The 16178-nt window shown below is 39.5% G+C and overlaps 1 protein-coding gene across 24 annotated transcripts in view; it reads left to right on the top strand.

Moving 5' to 3' along the window:
• The window catches only part of LOC308199635 (uncharacterized protein), a 305939-nt gene that overhangs the window by 4830 nt on the left and 284931 nt on the right, over positions 1 to 16178 (top strand). For 17 of the 24 annotated variants that reach the window (XR_013954765.1, XR_013954766.1, XR_013954767.1 and 14 more), the window contains exons 3-4: positions 14876 to 14970; positions 15733 to 16060. The exons of 4 other annotated variants lie outside the window; for them this stretch is intronic. The gene's annotated coding sequence lies outside the window, so the exon portion shown is untranslated. The remainder of the gene's footprint in view (positions 1 to 14875; positions 14971 to 15732; positions 16061 to 16178) is intronic. 3 more of the 24 variants (XR_013954780.1, XR_013954786.1, XR_013954787.1) reach the window with 1 other exon arrangement.

A 16178-nucleotide genomic window follows, 5' to 3' on the forward strand; every position in this document is an offset into this window, starting at 1 on the left:
TCCTTATACATTGGTATTTCCATGTCAGTAAAAATAGCTACAGCTTATGTTGACTTTATTCAATGTTCCTCAAGTCCTGTTGGGAATAACTTTCAGGAATACATGGATTTTTATAGTGTGAATTTGCAGTCTTGGAATCTAGGAGTTAATGAACATGATGCATGTCTAGAGGAAGGGCAATGAGAAGGGGAGAAGTGAAATTCTTCCAGAGAACAGACATGGGTGGTGAATGGAGTTAAATCCAGTTGGAGGCTGGTCACTAGTGGAGTCCCCCAGGGCTCAGTACTGAGGCCAGTTCTCTTTAATATCTTTATTGATGATCTGGATGAGGGGATCGAGTGCACCCTCAGTAAGTTTGCAGACATACACCAAGTTAGGCGCGTGTGTCGATCTGCTTGAGGGAAGGAGGGCTCTGCAGGAGGATCTGGTTAGGCTGGACCGATGGGCTGAGGCCAACTGTATGAAGTTCAACAGGGCCAAGTGCCGGGTCCTGCATCTGGGGCGCAACAACCCCAAGCAGCTTTACAGGCTGGGAGATGAGTGGTTGGAAAGCTGCCTGGCCAAGAAGGACCTGGGAGTATTGGTTGATAGTCAGCTGAATATGAGCCAGCAGTGTGCTCAGGTGGCCAAGAAGGCCAACAGCATCCTGGCCTGCATAAGAAGCAGTGTGGCCAGCAGGGCTAGGGAAGTGATTGTGCCCCTGTACTCGGCTCTGGTGAGGCCGCACCTCGAGTACTGTGTTCAGTTTTGGGCCCCTCGCTACAAGAAGGACATGGAGGTGCTCGAGAGAGTCCAGAGAAGGGCAACGAAGCTGGTTGAGGGGTCTGGAGAACAAGTCTTACGAGGAGCGGCTGAGGGAGCTGGGGTTGTTCAGCCTGGAGAAGAGGAGGCTCAGGGGCGACCTCATCGCTCTCTATAGGTACCTTAAAGGAGGCTGTAGAGAGGTGGGGGTTGGTCTATTCTCCCACGTGCCTGGTGACAGCACAAGGAGGAATGGGCTAAAGTTGTGCCAAGGGAGGTTTAGGTTGGATATTAGGAAGAACTTCTTTACTGAAAGGGTTGTTAGGCATTGGAATGGGCTGCCCAGGGAAGTGGTTGAGTCACCATCCCTGGAGGTCTTTAAAAGACGTTTAGATGTAGAGCTTAGTGATATGGTTTAGTGTAGGACTTGTTAGTGTTAGGGCAGAGGTTGGACTCTGTGATCTTGGAGGTCTCTTCCAACCTAGATGATTCTGTGATTCTGTGGGTCAGAGCATATTGTATTCAAAAGAAAAGAGTAAATTTGCTATGGCTTGGGATCTATCTCATAACTAAGCCCCTCTCACAGCAGGTGTGGCACTGTCCAAGTCTGTTCTGGGCTTCTTTTATGTTCAGTGCCATAATATCTCCTTCTCTGTGTAATGTTTAAATTGAGATTTTTTTGTTGTTTCTTTTTAATACTCTTTTATTCATTATAGGCCAGCCATTGGTGGACAGGTGATTTAGTCTTGTAAATAACAAATCGGAGAACTATTGCCATATGATTTTTTTGATAAATTGACCTATTTGACAAATATCTGCTATTTTATTATTTTTTTAAATGTTCTCATTTAATATATAGGATATTTCAAATATTTTCTCTCTGAGACCCTTGGGCATTTGTACTTTTGCATATCCAGCTTGCATATCCCCCCACTGGTGGGAATGGGATCAGGAATTTACTCCAAATATGCTTGTTATTGTGTCTTGTTAAAGGGACATTGGGTAAACAGTCACGAAATAAATGCCAAATGTTCATCATGGACTATGAAATATTTTTTTAATGTGGTCTTCCAAGGAACATAAAATTATCGTTCAAAATACAAGGAAAATTCAAAGATCTTTCCCACTGCCCATCCCCAACTATCTCCTTTGACCTAATGTTATAATTTTCTTGCAAACCTTGGCTTCCTGTATATGAGAATCTTGAGTATTAGCTATTGCCAGTCTTGTGAACTGTGAGTTCAAGAAAGCTTACCTTGACAACCTGGTAAAATGTTCAGTACTCAATATAAAATGTTGTTTCTTTAGGCTTAATATTTTTTAATGATTTGTAGGAAATTGAAAGCCTGAATTGTAGTCTTAAGTCTTTTTCTTCAGTACAGTTGGTGTTTGATCTAGAGATAAATTTATCAGCAAAACTCATGCATTTATTTTATTAGTAATTTTCACTATTATCCCTTTTCATAGTGTCTGGTAGGAACAATTGGGGAAATCCAATTCAATCATAAAAAAAATACTGTTTAATGCAATCTTGTTCCCCCCAGAAACAGTCTTAAAAAAAAAAAAAAAGAAGAAAGAAGAAATGTTACCAGTAGGACATCAGAGAGAACTGAATCTTTTGCTAGCTCAGAGATATGCTGCAGATCAGCTTAATTCCTAGTGTGTTCTTAGTGGGATCCTTCTGTAGTGAAAGGGGTTTTTCCAACATCTGTAAAGCTTCTTCTTGCCAGCTAGGATCTATGCAACTCTAAACCGCAACTCTTTAGCAGCAATCTGAAAATACACTTGAAGCATATGGGTGTTGAAGTATGAGACTACGGGCCATCTGGTCATCATATGTCTGCTTTGCATGCTTGGAGCAGTTTGTCAAGGGGCTCAGAACTGTTTCTGAAGGATTATTAAACAAGACAAAAACAGAAGATTGGTGCAAAGTAGTGAAAGGTCTTGGGCCCCCTTTGGCATGTGTTTCTTCAGTCTTGAGCTGTAAAGTAAAATGAATACATTTACCAAATATGTTTACTGTCACTTGCTGGGTGGCTTCAGAACCATATCCTCCTGGTGTGTTGGCTCTGGTGCTCCTCAAAGAAGCCTTACCCTCAGGGTTTAACTACAGGCTCCTGGTGTGTGGCCGTGCTTGTACAGCCGTGGCACTGTGGGCATGGACTTGGGGAGAAAAGTGCAGCTTGGTCCTGTGGGACGTGGTCAGCAAACTGGGCCTGCTGGGCCTCCTGCCACACTGCCTCCGAGTTGTGTGGCCTGTACGGTTGCTGCACTAAGATGTTTTCCATAAATGTGTAAGTTCTTCACTGCTCTGTGTACCCAGTGACAATGTCATTTCTGCAGCTTTTTTAGGGTCAAAGTATTTAAAATGGGAGGGGAAAAAATAACTCTGTCTTCCTCAGGTAGACATGTTTCTGTCTCTTGGCACTCAACATGAGACGTAAAAGCTCCAAGAGTTATTTTTAACTGTGACGAGAGGGAGTTTAGGCTTACGGTTTTTTGCTCCTTTCTTTTTGTTCTTTATTTTTTCATGTATGGAAGGGAGGGAGTTTTATATACTGTACAATAGATCTCTTCCAGAACAATATTTTTCTTGCCATCCTTCTCTGGAATTTTTAATGCTGTAACTAGTTGCACGTGTACTATAGAGCATTGAAGTCTTTGTGGAGAACACTGTCTTAACAGGAGACATGTGCCTGGAAAGATGCACGTAATCATTCAAATCTTCTTGTCTTTATTGAACTGGAAATTTGATCAATACACAGGAAAAATATTTATGGGAGTGTTAATAAGAACAGTTGGAATATGCTGTATTCACATGAAAAAGTTTGAAATATTTTTCAGTCAGAAGCTCAATGACTAGTACACAGGCAGTGATGTATAATTATTCAGTAAGTCACGTATTGATATGTCCAGCTGTGGCTTTTAACTGGCTAACAGTAAATATAGTATTAATTATTATTAAAACTTTGGGTATTAATATTGAGAATTTTATATAACTTCACTGTTTTCTGTTTTTTTTTTCCCCTTGCAAGATTTCATTTTTTCCTCAACAGTATGTTCTGCCAAATTTTGCCGATGTTGTAGACAAACCTGTATTATTATTTGTGTAAAAGGAAGAGGCAACCAGTGAAAAAGCCAAGCTGTCATAACTTTCTGGTTTAATATAATCTTTTATTTTTTTTATTTCTGTTCTGGGCAGAGTGTATGGGGCCGTGCTACTTCCTTTTCTCTCCCAACAGTCACACGCAGAATCCTGTGATGGTCTGAGCTGAAGCAGGTGATTTTTGGTGTCTCTTGGTGTGAAGGCAGAGGGAGCATTACTGATTCACACCCATGGTATGCAGTAATGGAGGCACCAAGCACCCCAAAGTTTAAACTAAAGTCTACAGTGATGGGCACTTGAAAATGAATATATTTTCTGGGGGGCAATATTTTAAGATTATTACTGTGTTGAGTTTTTGTTTGTTTTGTGGTGGGGTTTTGTGTTTTCTTTTGTTTTCCTGCTGAGCTGAACAGTTTGTACTTCACTGTACATTGACCTGCTAAGATTTCAAGAGAGAGAGGTCTGTGTCAGAACAAATCCTCTGCCATGGACACTGCTGTGGGGAGTCTTGCATTTTCTGTGATTTCCCTGTAAGAGATCCAGAACAACTTTTTGTGTGTGTGTTTTTATCTGTATCTTTGAACAACCAGCCCTCCTCTTTTAACTGTGTAGTTCAGTTCTGATCAAATACTGCACCAGCCACAAAGCCAGCAGGCTTTCTCTTCCCAAATCTCTCTTTGAAGTTGACTTTGGCTACAACATAGGCTGCAAAAACCACAGCATCCTGCATCCTGCCCCAGAGTGTATATACCTTTGTGGCTTTTGGTTCCTGCATCCTGCCCAAGTGTTACTGCAGGCTTTGGCTATTTGCACAGGTATGGGGCTGCTACCTGAGCTGTAGAGGGTGCCAGCTGCTGTGGGAAGGACGATGGGGCTTGGATACTGCTGTCACCTGGGCTCCTGCATCTGTGCCATCACGCTGTGGCCTCTCCAGCACATCTGCTGCCAGGTTCTGACCAAAACAATGTCCCCTGTTATTCTTACAAGTTCCTATCTCTTGATTTTGAAAAAAGTATTTATGCTGCTGAAAGAACATCAAAAGTGTTAATGGCATTTGTGCCAAAAGTAAAGACATCGGTTACTGTATAATCAGCACAGGATGGTTTTGCCCCAGTGTCAAACAGAAAGGAAAACCTGCCTGTAGTTCTGAATTAAAGGCAATTGTTCCCTATGAGAATATTTATATACGTTCATGTGGAATACACAATTTAATTTATTAAGTATTCTCTCATATTCAGATTAGTTTTTTCAAATACTTTTTCTTCTCTGAAATCTAAGATGACTCCACTGATTTAGAACAATATTCACTGTTGTAAGAGCCGATATAAAATGTATAGATGGTAGCACACAAATATTTATGTTTCTATTGTAGCTGAACATAGTTACTTCACATATGTATTTTAAAACTCACAGACATAGTTCAATGCTCATTTGACTTCTTGGAAGATAAGCATGAGTGAAATAAGATGATAATAACAAAAACCTTTAGGCTGAAATCCTGCTTTCCTAACTCCTTTCAGGTTTTCACTGAATAAAGATCATTCTTCTACGATTTCATTTTATGACTTCAGTTTATCCACAGAGTTGAATGTGATACTGATTGCTAAAGTGTCTTAGCCTCCAAGCATATTGTCCATATTAACCTTGCACCTTTAATAACTTAAGATACTTCTACTTGTAAGTCTGCTTTCTCTTGTGATGCTGTACTGCCCCAGGCTAACAGCTGCACTTAGCTAAAGCATGGATCTGAAATCCTCTTCACTGAGTCTGCAGGGGCAACACAAATGTTTCTGTTAAGGAACTAAATTTGTCCATCCCCCCCCCCTGAAATTCCTGGTACCTTCCATTTCCTTATCCGTGCAAAAAATCAGGTCTCTCCTGCCTTCTGTTCTAGCCAGAGCTGTGGCTTCTGGGCTGTGTTAGCCTTCAGACTCAGCCATGGACGAGCAATCTCTCCACCCTTCACTGTGCTGATTTCCTTACAGGTTCGCCAGCTGCCCGTTCCCTGCCCTGCTGCTTTTGCTCTGTTCTGTGTTACCTACTCAATACGTTCATGAAAGGATATTTCTAGAAGCAGTAGAAAAGTAATGATATTTTGGAAGACAAACTGCTTCCTTTGACAATATTTCACCCATTCTTGGCAGTAAGCTTTAATATTGACAGTACTAGCCTATTTATGGCTCACACTGCAGGCTAAAGGCTTTAAGTTCAAGGCTAATAGATTGTGATAATGAAATGGGTTTTCCAAATTCTGTTGAAATATGAAACTCCTACTTATGCACCTTGAGGTGCAGTGCCACCATCTAATGATAGTGGAGCAAGAAGCGAACTCGTTTCCTTGAAAAGGTCAGAAGCATGCTGAAACTGGATGGATTGTGTAGAGATAGATGTATCTGAATTCCTAGTCCTTACTTATTGCTCTCCCTCTCTTAATGAGCAGGGAGTTGCTGGAGTAATATGTAGGTGGAGATTATTTGATTCTTGTTCTTGCTCATATTGTGGTTGGTTTCTTGTTTGCAGTTAGCAATCCTGCAAAGTATTAGAATTCAAAAAAAAAAAAAAAAAGGGACTGAGGGACGAGCTCTAAATTACAAAAAGAATCATTTATGTTTCATTAGTGACATAAGATTAGATGCACTATGCTGCCTGTGATTACTCTTTAAAATATAAACATCTCAAAAAACATGAACATAAAGAGATACTGAACCAGGTGTTGTAACTAGAAAATTAAGACTGAAGATGGGTGTTATTTTAAGTTAAGTATTGAAAAAAATAATCTAAACCAGAGTAATAATATTAAGAACTCTTCCTAACATCTGCAGCTGGTTTAATGAGGTTTTTACATTAGCTTGTTTTTTTTTTTCTTATGTAGAGGAGATGCGTTCTATTTTGAGCAGGTTTTGTAAGATTTGGGGGAGGGGTGGGGGGGGTGCAGGGGAAAGAGTGAGCAGTGTGAGCAAAAAAAAGGGGAAATACTCAGGGAAAGACACTGGACTGACTGATGTAGGAAATCTCTTTCTGGTCAATCAGGATCCTTAATTCAAGTCTGTAGTCTGCCATTCAAGCATGGAGTGTCCATGAGAGAGAGAGATGGGCGAGCAAAATCTGTCATAGATATTGTCTAGCTACTAGGCTGTAGGTCATCACTTGTTCATTGATAAAAGAAACATTGTTCTTAACTGTCTGGGTAGATCTAAAGCAATTTCTGAGGAACATAAGTAGATGGTAGTATGTAATTAAGCATTCAATTATGTTTGGAAAGCCAGATGTGTCCTGAAGCCTCAAATTTTTGTTGTTGCTTCTTCTTGCATGTCAAGTCTATGAACTGAGAGCCAGGAAACCAGTACACATCTCAATTGTTCAGTAAAGTGTGATACTGTATACACTCTTGTCTCTGTGGAGACCTAATAATATTAAAAATAATATTAAAAATAATATTTAAAAGGTGATTTATGCCTCCAGTGTACAACTACCGAAATTAGAGAGAAGTTTTCTTCGTAAAGATTTCATCCGTTGGTGGAAGGTGGTTTTGTTGTTGTTCTAAATGAACACTTCTCTTGGGAAATTAAAAAGATTGGTAAAGCTCCTAAGGAGGGAGATGCACTTCTGAATAGCAAATAATTTCATTGTTGCAGTGACCTCTTCCCATTGTAGCAGACCAAAGTTCAAGTCCATTCTCAAATAACTTCGATTTAGGACTTGCATTTGGACCCTTGGACTACTTTCTCTAGTCTCTGTCATTTTTTCACCTGTCTTCGATATGTTATTCCACTTGGGAGTACTTGGGAGTTTTTGAGGCTAAACGAGATCTTCAATTCTATATGAATTTCAGTATTTGTTTGTTTTTTGAAAATAAGCTTTCCACACTGCGTGTGGAAAAATGCAGAGCATCTTATGTAAAGATTCAGAGCCTGAATATGTATACATTAATTGATGCTTTTTTAGCCAGGAGCCAGTGCTATTCCTACAATTAAGAAGGCAGTGTTTGGAGAGGTTGAACTCTGCCAACTTCAGATGTGGTTCAATATGAATCAAATCAATAAAGTGATTATTAAATCACTTTAATAAAGATGATGAGTATGATTAAAGCTGCAGACGCTTTGGGTCACAGCAGAACAGATTACATTCAGCTCCATTAAATAAAAACGGCATTTGAAGTTTTTAGCAATTACAGGGGCTTTGGAGTCATGGAAGAATAAATAAAGGAATATGATTTTGTATGTACAATTCTGGAGCAAAATTTGGAACAATTCTAAATTAGTATTGAATTCAAAGACACTTTTTATTGAAGGTTTCAGGAGAATTATTTTGGAGGAAAAAAAGGTAGGAAATTTTCTCTTGAGGGAGGTCCTGAATTTTGTGTGAAGAGAAGCACAAACAAACTGGAGATGTGAGGTTCTAGTGGAATTTAATCTCAAATTCACAATATGTGCACAATTAACTTTATTAATACCTGCAACAAATAACCCCTGCCTTTACAATTCCCCTGGAATCTAACATACAGATAATACAACTGTTTCTAACTGATAAAATTGGAAACTTAGTAGTCATTTATACATGAAAATATTGAATTAAACAGTACCCTTACACCTGTTTTTATTTTAAACTTGGTTAATTTTACACATGAATTTGTATAGTTTTATGGTTCAATATGTAGCAGCATTTAAAGAGGAAAAAAATATTGAACATTCTCCCAAGGAAAACTTGTCAGTTTAGGTTATGTAACAGCTAGGGCTTTTGGTACCATGTTGTGTCTGGGAATCACCTGGGATTTACAGCGGATGCAAAGGGTGGTAGTTTGATCACAAGAGAAATAATTAATTGACGTATCTGTGACTATCTTTCAGCTAGATCATGGCTATTATTTCAGGATGTCTGCAAATTTGGGATGATATAAAGCATTTTGTTGCCTTTGTTTCCCTTTGGTAATGTATTTTTAGTAATATTAAGCCTTTGAAATCTCATTTCTCCCAACCCTAAATACTGTGGCAGAAATTGTGCTGCTTCAGTGGTCATGGCATGTAGTCACCTGGGAAAGTAAACTTAGAACATGAATTTCCTAAGCGGTGTGGAATTAGTTTTCAACAGAAAACTTCTGAAAGTGTCTAACAACACTCTTTCTGGATGGCCAAAGATATTTGGATTAGCAATTTTTAGAACTGACACTTATTTATACTTATTTATGCATACTTAGGTGAAGCAATTGCAGAATTCTGGTCCTTCACATGTATCAACATTAGAGCCAGTTCGGGTGAGTGTAGGTGATCAGTAACGCTGCTTGCTCTTTCTAATGGCTAAGGTTCATTGTCCTGTATATCACGTTGGCTATGGGTCTTTTGAGTGATTTCAAGAGAGATTGAGAAAGAAGAGAAGGGGAAGGGGTCTTTCTGCACAGCAGCAGCTATGCCATAAGTCTGGCAGAAGGCCCTGATGAGCATTTGGCAGGATTATTATTTTTTTCCACTTAAATGGACAGCGGTATTCAGATGATTCTGCAGAGACTCAAGTAAGACCAGATGGGCATTCTCATCAGCTTTTTTTTTTTTTATTTTACCACTGTAAAGGGATATGTAGTTAATGCAATTATTAAATTATGGTTTTCCTCCTCATTCTTAAGCAGGTTCAATAGAGCTAAACCTCTATTAATATCTGGCTTACATAGTTGTCTTTCTGCCTTTCCCCATGAATGAAATCTAACAATTATTATTTGTTTTAAATTTGATCTCTTTAGCTTGTTGTTTTTACTGTTGAAACAACAATTGGTCTGTTATGGCTTGTAAAGTCTCCTAGCATGGCTCCACAGCTGGAGAGGATTTGAGCACACACAGAGCTTAGCTCCCAGAGAGCATCCTTCTGACCTGAAAGGGCCACTGAAGGCTTTAGTGCAGCATTTTGCGTACAGCAGCTTTGTTCCAGATGTGCAGCACACAAGTCTCAAAGTGCTGCTTGTTATGACTGTGTCAGGAAGAATGGGTGGCTGTGTAAAACTTCTAGACCATAGAACAAGAGCTGCTTAAAAAAAATTGAATACATCCCACCCCCAATTGCCTGGCGTATCCTTCAGGAATTGGGTTCTCTGTCAATCTGCTTCTTTTCTCAGTCATTGGAAACCACCCTCCTACCTTGGCTAAGTGTATTGGGGCAATCGTTAACAGTGCAGTAGTACCTCAACCATTAACAGTGCAGAAATACCTCAAAATTTTTGTTTGAGCACAAAATATTTTTATTAGAAAATAACATTTTTGTAGAAAGTATTAAAAAGAAAGGTTGGGTTTTATTTTCCTTTGTAATGCCTTTTATGTGTATATATATATATGTATTTACCAAGAATTGTAGTCTTTCTTCATGAGTGGCTTGCCTGTTGTTATCAAAGAGACTACCTGTCTTTCCTGAAGCTGGAACGTAGACTAAAATGAATGCTGAAAGTGGACAAATGCTTCTGTAAACTCCAGTGATAATTCTGACAGCACTAGTGATAGCCTTTGTTTTTGACAGGTGAAGAATGAACCTAAAGCAGGACAGATCTTTGAGATTAACTCTGCCTGACAGTGACTGAGCTGACTTCAGCTTGCTGGGAAGTAGCTGTTACGGAATGATGTGCTGTAGTTCACATATGCGCACGGCAGGTTTTTTAAATATATATGTATATTTAGATATTGGAGATTGAGAATTGATACCTGATAGTGATCTTTTAGATTCTCTTTGGACACAGGATTATAGGATTTTGAGTAAATGGTTTATCCCTTGTATGCTGAGCCTCTCTGAAGAGAGGTGAGTGAGCCCTGTACTAGTGGAACTGTGGGAGTGTGGCCATGGGAGTCGAGAAGCCCCATGGTTGGTGATAACATCGGCCTCTTAACGATGAGGCCCTCAGGAATGTAAAGAGTTTAGAGGGAACAAAGAAGGGCGATTCAGGAGAGGCCTTGCCGTCTCGGGTTGCTTATTCTCCAGCCGCTAAGGCATGGAAGTTGCTGGGTGTTTGCTGGTTGCCGGGCAAAGTTGTTGACCAACGAATAGTTAGTGGAAAAGGACTGCTGTGGGGCGAATGGTATAAGAAGGGAGCCTGTCCTCGATATGGGGAGGCTACAAGGATAATGAAGTTATGCCCTCAATATGAGAGATGAAGTTAGGCCCTCAGTAACAGAGAGATGATATGTCATCAATAAAGAAGTAGCAGTTACTGATCCTAAAAGAACCCTGATGTTCGTGTGGCTGTTATGCCACATGGAACCACAAGTTTTGAATAACAGACTTGTGTGGTATCATGTGCTTGATATAGAAGCTAGATCCCAGTGTTGTTTTATCCCAGACTTAGTTTGCCTTCTCTGAAATGTTCAGACTGTGAAGAGAGTAAGCCTTTTCCAGAGTCCCAGCTGAGCAAAACACTCAGTGAGCCAACATGTACTTTCTTCTGGCTTGAGGTTTTGGGACCATGGTGTTTCTGAGCTTCAAACTGTGAGAAACACTCCGTAGCCAATAACTTAGGCTTAGGCGAGGATCTCAGTGAAGTAGTAATTTATTCGCGATTGCAATGGCGGGCGCCCCACAAGCAGGAGAGCACACCCACTAGTTCCAAAACACAGTTTATATACTTTTTGATGACAGGACCCTCCCCTGTTTCCCCACTGGAGTGGGTAATCCAGGTTCACAATCTATCTGATGCTTCACAGACAATGCCTGGCCTTCAGTTGCCGGCCTGTTTTTGAGATGGTAATGTTTTCTCCCCTTATCTGGCTTGACTTAACATAGTGATTTTCACCTGATTGCTCTAAGGAGTCTGGTTGTCTGCATTTTAGGAGGTCACCTGCTGAGCTTTCTTATCACTGTAAGCATATCTCAATACCACATTCCTTCCTTCTATACAATGTAACACTGCAAAAACAACATTTCTATTCCCACAAAACTGTGTTCTGTGAAAGCACATAAATTTCAGCTCAAGCTTTTCAGCAGACTTCCTAAATGACCTCTTTGCCTGCAGAGCCCCGGTTGTCCTGTGGTGCTCTCTTGACTGTATTTCTGTGGCTGGGTGGGCTGCAACTTCTGATCTGCCACATGGCACTGGGTAATTATCTGGAGACATTACTCAATATAGTCTATAAGCCTCCTTCTATAACATCTTGTAGGGAGGTGGAATCAGGAGGTGGACCAATATTTCAAAGAGGCCATCTGGGATATGGAGGCAGACTACAATAGCAGATCTTGTACATATTGATTCCAACTGAAAAGACTGAAATTTAAAGAGCCCAACACCCTGTGCCACCAGGAGCTATCAGCTAAAAGCTATTGCAAAAGGTTCTGCCTTTGAGCTGAAATCAGAGCACTAGAAACAGGTTTTTTTGTTGTTTTGTATTTTTTTCTATTTTTAGATATTTTTGTGATAACAAAAACAAAAAAACTTACCTTTTTGTAGACTTTCCTTGGGTTTAATTTCCATCATATTTATGCAATTTTGCTCAGAATAGCTTCTTTATTTATAGGAATTTGGTAAATGCTTCCAACATGCAGTGTGTCATAACCTCAAAAATCTGATCTAATTTTCTTTTCTACCTGCTTTAGTTCCCTACTGGTTATGTTGCCATGATGTCTGTGGGCTTCATGAGGGTTTGCTATATTTGTATGCATATCTAATCTGATAGCTGGTTTTTAACTTTTGACTTCGCATATTTAAACGCCTTACTTCATTTGAGCCATGAAGGATTTGTTCTTTACATATAGAAAAAAGAGCAGTGGATGCTCCTTTGTGCACTTTCAATCCAGTTATCTTTGTACAAAAATTGCAAGACTGAAATTTAACTGACCTCCATCATCAGTGTTGCTGCAGTTTAATGATGCTGAAAGAAATTCAGATTAAGAGGATCAAATGCAAACAGAAATGTGGTAGGTGAAAAATTGTATTTTTGGTGTCTTATCTCTCTTCAGTTGTGCCACATGCTACGCTGCGATTTCACGGTATTTCCACATAGTCCATGACTATTGAAAATTTAAATGAAAAGTTGATGAAAAAAGACTGAGGTATTGGTAGTATAATAAAGAAGTGAGTAATGAATGATTCGGTACACGAGTTGTACAATCTGAGGGCTGAAATTTGTGTAGGACCACCTACCTCACACAGTTCATGTGAGAGCTGCAGATGTCTGATGTTGGAAAACAAGAAGCACAGAAAGCCAAGGTGGGTGTCCCAGGGCAAGCAGTTGCACACTGCATGCTCCCCATCAGCAGTTTGCAACTGGCAGTGCCCATATTGTCATCCCCTGCCCATTGCTTCCCACCTGAGCTCCTGCTCACCACAGAGAGGGTGGCCAAATCCTGCCTGTGTGGCCACTGGTGCCTGGGCGCTGCATTGTGCCCAGCTGAGTGGGAATCTGCTTTGCTGCTAGGGATGAGTGAGGTTCATAGTGTCATCCGTGCACTGAAGAAACCAAACGGACCACATTCTAGCAAGATTTTAGGTTACTTCAGTATTCTGTATTCTCAGCTCTAGTGGGCAAAAAACATTTATATTCGTGGTTACTGAATCATGAAGCAAGAAGTATTTTTATTTGTATTTTATTTAGTATTTCTTCATCCTTGGAGTAATCTACAAGAATATTGGCATAGAGTAAGAGACATATGAAAAACAGTATGTTCAAAATAACTGTGATCACTTGAAGAACTTAAATTATGATAATCAGCTGGCAGGAAAAAATTAATTCCAGAGATAACTGTGTATAATTAAAATAATGTTCTAGTGGGGATTGACCTCTTCATATACTATTACTTGTGTAGGATTTATTAAATTTGTGGGTAAAAACGTACTGCTACCCCTTCCCTGTGAAATGAAAATCTGACCTACTTTTCTCTTTAAAAATATATATATATTGCTCTATAAATTAAAAAAAATAGTTGTGAAAGAAAATGAAAAGTAGCTCTGATCCAAAGAAAAATTATTTAAGGTTCAGTAATTTCTTATTAATATTGAAATCTATATTAAATACAAATGAAAGAAAATACCCATTTGAACAGAAATGCCTTTTGACTGATTAAAATGAGAAAACATTAGAATGTTATATACAAAAAAAAAGTCTAAAGAAAAGAGATATTTAATTATTTTTAATCAATTCTGAACAACAACAAAATCTAAGTTATTCAGCCAGTAGCTATAATCAATTTTGGATGGACAAAATAGGCGTCTCAACAACATACAGGATTTTCTTCAATATATCTGGCAAAAGGGATGCAGTTGGTATGTGATGGTGCATTCAGAATGTAAAGACATAGCTTACCTGGGGTGGGGGGGGAAGGAAGCAAGTTCATTAAGAAGGGCCATCTTGTCACAGATGACATTAATTAGCTGTGACAGTTTCTGGAAGAGCAACAAGAAAGAGTAGCTCTCAAAATCAGAGCATGCACTGGACTTAATTATCTTTCCTTTCTGCTCTTTGATGTCAGTTCCTCAAATTAGAACAGACCCTTGGCCAGCTCTGCCAGTGCTGCCTCTTTCCTTCAGAGCTGTGCAGCCACCAGCGCCTTAGCATCCTGTCCCCAGCTCATTTAGTGGAGAATTGCCACTAGGTATTAGTTTTAGCTTGTAAGGCTCTTCCAGCATTTAGATTTGCAGTAAAAAAAAAAAAAAAAAAAAAAAAAAGTGGTTGATTGTCTTAATGCCTGACCCGCATCAGAAGTGGGCCAAGTGCCATGTAAGGGTGGGGGGCATGTCTCCGAGTAGGGCATGCTAACCACGAGCTCAGTGTCATTGGCACCCTGCAGGTGGTCATGGTAAGCTGAGCAGGGAAAGGGCAACCAGCACGTGCTGGGTCAGCACAGCTTGCCCTGCTCTCACTTTTGTCCTGGGAAGCTGGTGTTTGAAATGTGACTTCTCTTAACACGCCATTTGTGTGTGTAGGAATATGGAATTCCTAAGTATATGTGAGAGCATTGATTTCTTATGCTTCCCCTGCAACATCTTTCTGTGCAATAACGAGTGTTAACATAAAGCTTGATAATCCTGCATTCAGTGGCTAATCTACTCCAAACTTGTATCACTATCAGGGCAGCATAGAGGTTGAGTACAATACACATTGGTGTTTACTGATCATCTTCTGACCGTTGGAGCTACTGCTGTGATATGGAGTCCTCTGTCACAGGTTTGTCTCAGAGCCAGGCTTTTTATTAAATTAATTTTGTATTAATGTTCAATTTTGTATTTTACCTTCGTAGTTTTATCCAAATTTTCATAATACTCTATACTTGAAATGTTCTTCCTGTTCACTTATGTTTTTGACTAAATGCACTGGCAAGGGCATTGCCACTCTAGGCTTACTATCTTCTGCTTTAAGTGCACTATATTTTTAAATATTAGTTTATTAGAAGAGCTGTAAGAACTGTAAGTTATGGTATTCTTAATGTTCTGCTAAAAAATGAATTTCATAACAATAGCTACAAAACCGTGTTTTGAAGAGCCACTAACAATAGATGTATTACATACATGTGCAGATGCATTCTCTACACGAATCTTCTGACCTGTCTAGATCAGGTTCTTCTAATGTGAGCTCAGTCTTCAAGGAGTTTTTTCTAGACTAGAATAGTGGAATGGGATTCCGAGCATCTGAGATCATTGGTAATAACGTTACCTTGCATAGACCACTTTAGGCACTATATACATGCAAGATTTTTCAGCGGTATCAAGAAATCTTAAGGAAGAAGTTTTTAAAAGGTTCAGTTGAAACTAAATAAGGTTGGAAGAACCGCATGAAAAAAAAATCAAAACCGCAAATGCGGAGCAAGACAATAGCTTTTTAAAATGTAAGCTACAGGATTTATTTCTGATACAATACTTGAGGAAGTTATTAAGGAAAGGAGAATTTGAGATTAGCTTTACTTTATTGCTGTTTTGTTTTGTTTTAAAGTTTGAACAGCACACTGTGACATCAGATCAGATCTGGAACATGCCTTCTGACAATCCTGTAAGTGAAGATAATTCACAAAATCCTTGAAACTGGTTACATGAATTTAAAGCTTTGTCAGATGTTAAAGAAATGAAAAGCAAACCTTGTGACTCACAACGGTATCTAAACAGAGGACAGGCCATGAAATAAATCATCCGCATCCAGAAGATACAAGATTTCCATTTTTCCCTCTGAAAATCTCACGTATCTTCATAGATGTGCTTTGTCCCCCAGGCTGTGGGGAGCTGATGCCAGATGCAACTGAATGTTCATATCTGGCAGACAAAAGGTGGGTCTGAACTACGTCCTTTGTAAGCAGCCTCATGAAGATAACAAATCTTTGCATCTCAAGCTTTGTGTCTCTGTCCCAGCTGAAAATTCTGAAGATAGGGTTGTTCCTGCGTGAC

Source organism: Anser brachyrhynchus (assembly GCF_964034855.1).
Source record: "Anser brachyrhynchus genome assembly, chromosome: 9".
NCBI classification, from domain to species: domain Eukaryota; kingdom Metazoa; phylum Chordata; class Aves; order Anseriformes; family Anatidae; genus Anser; species Anser brachyrhynchus.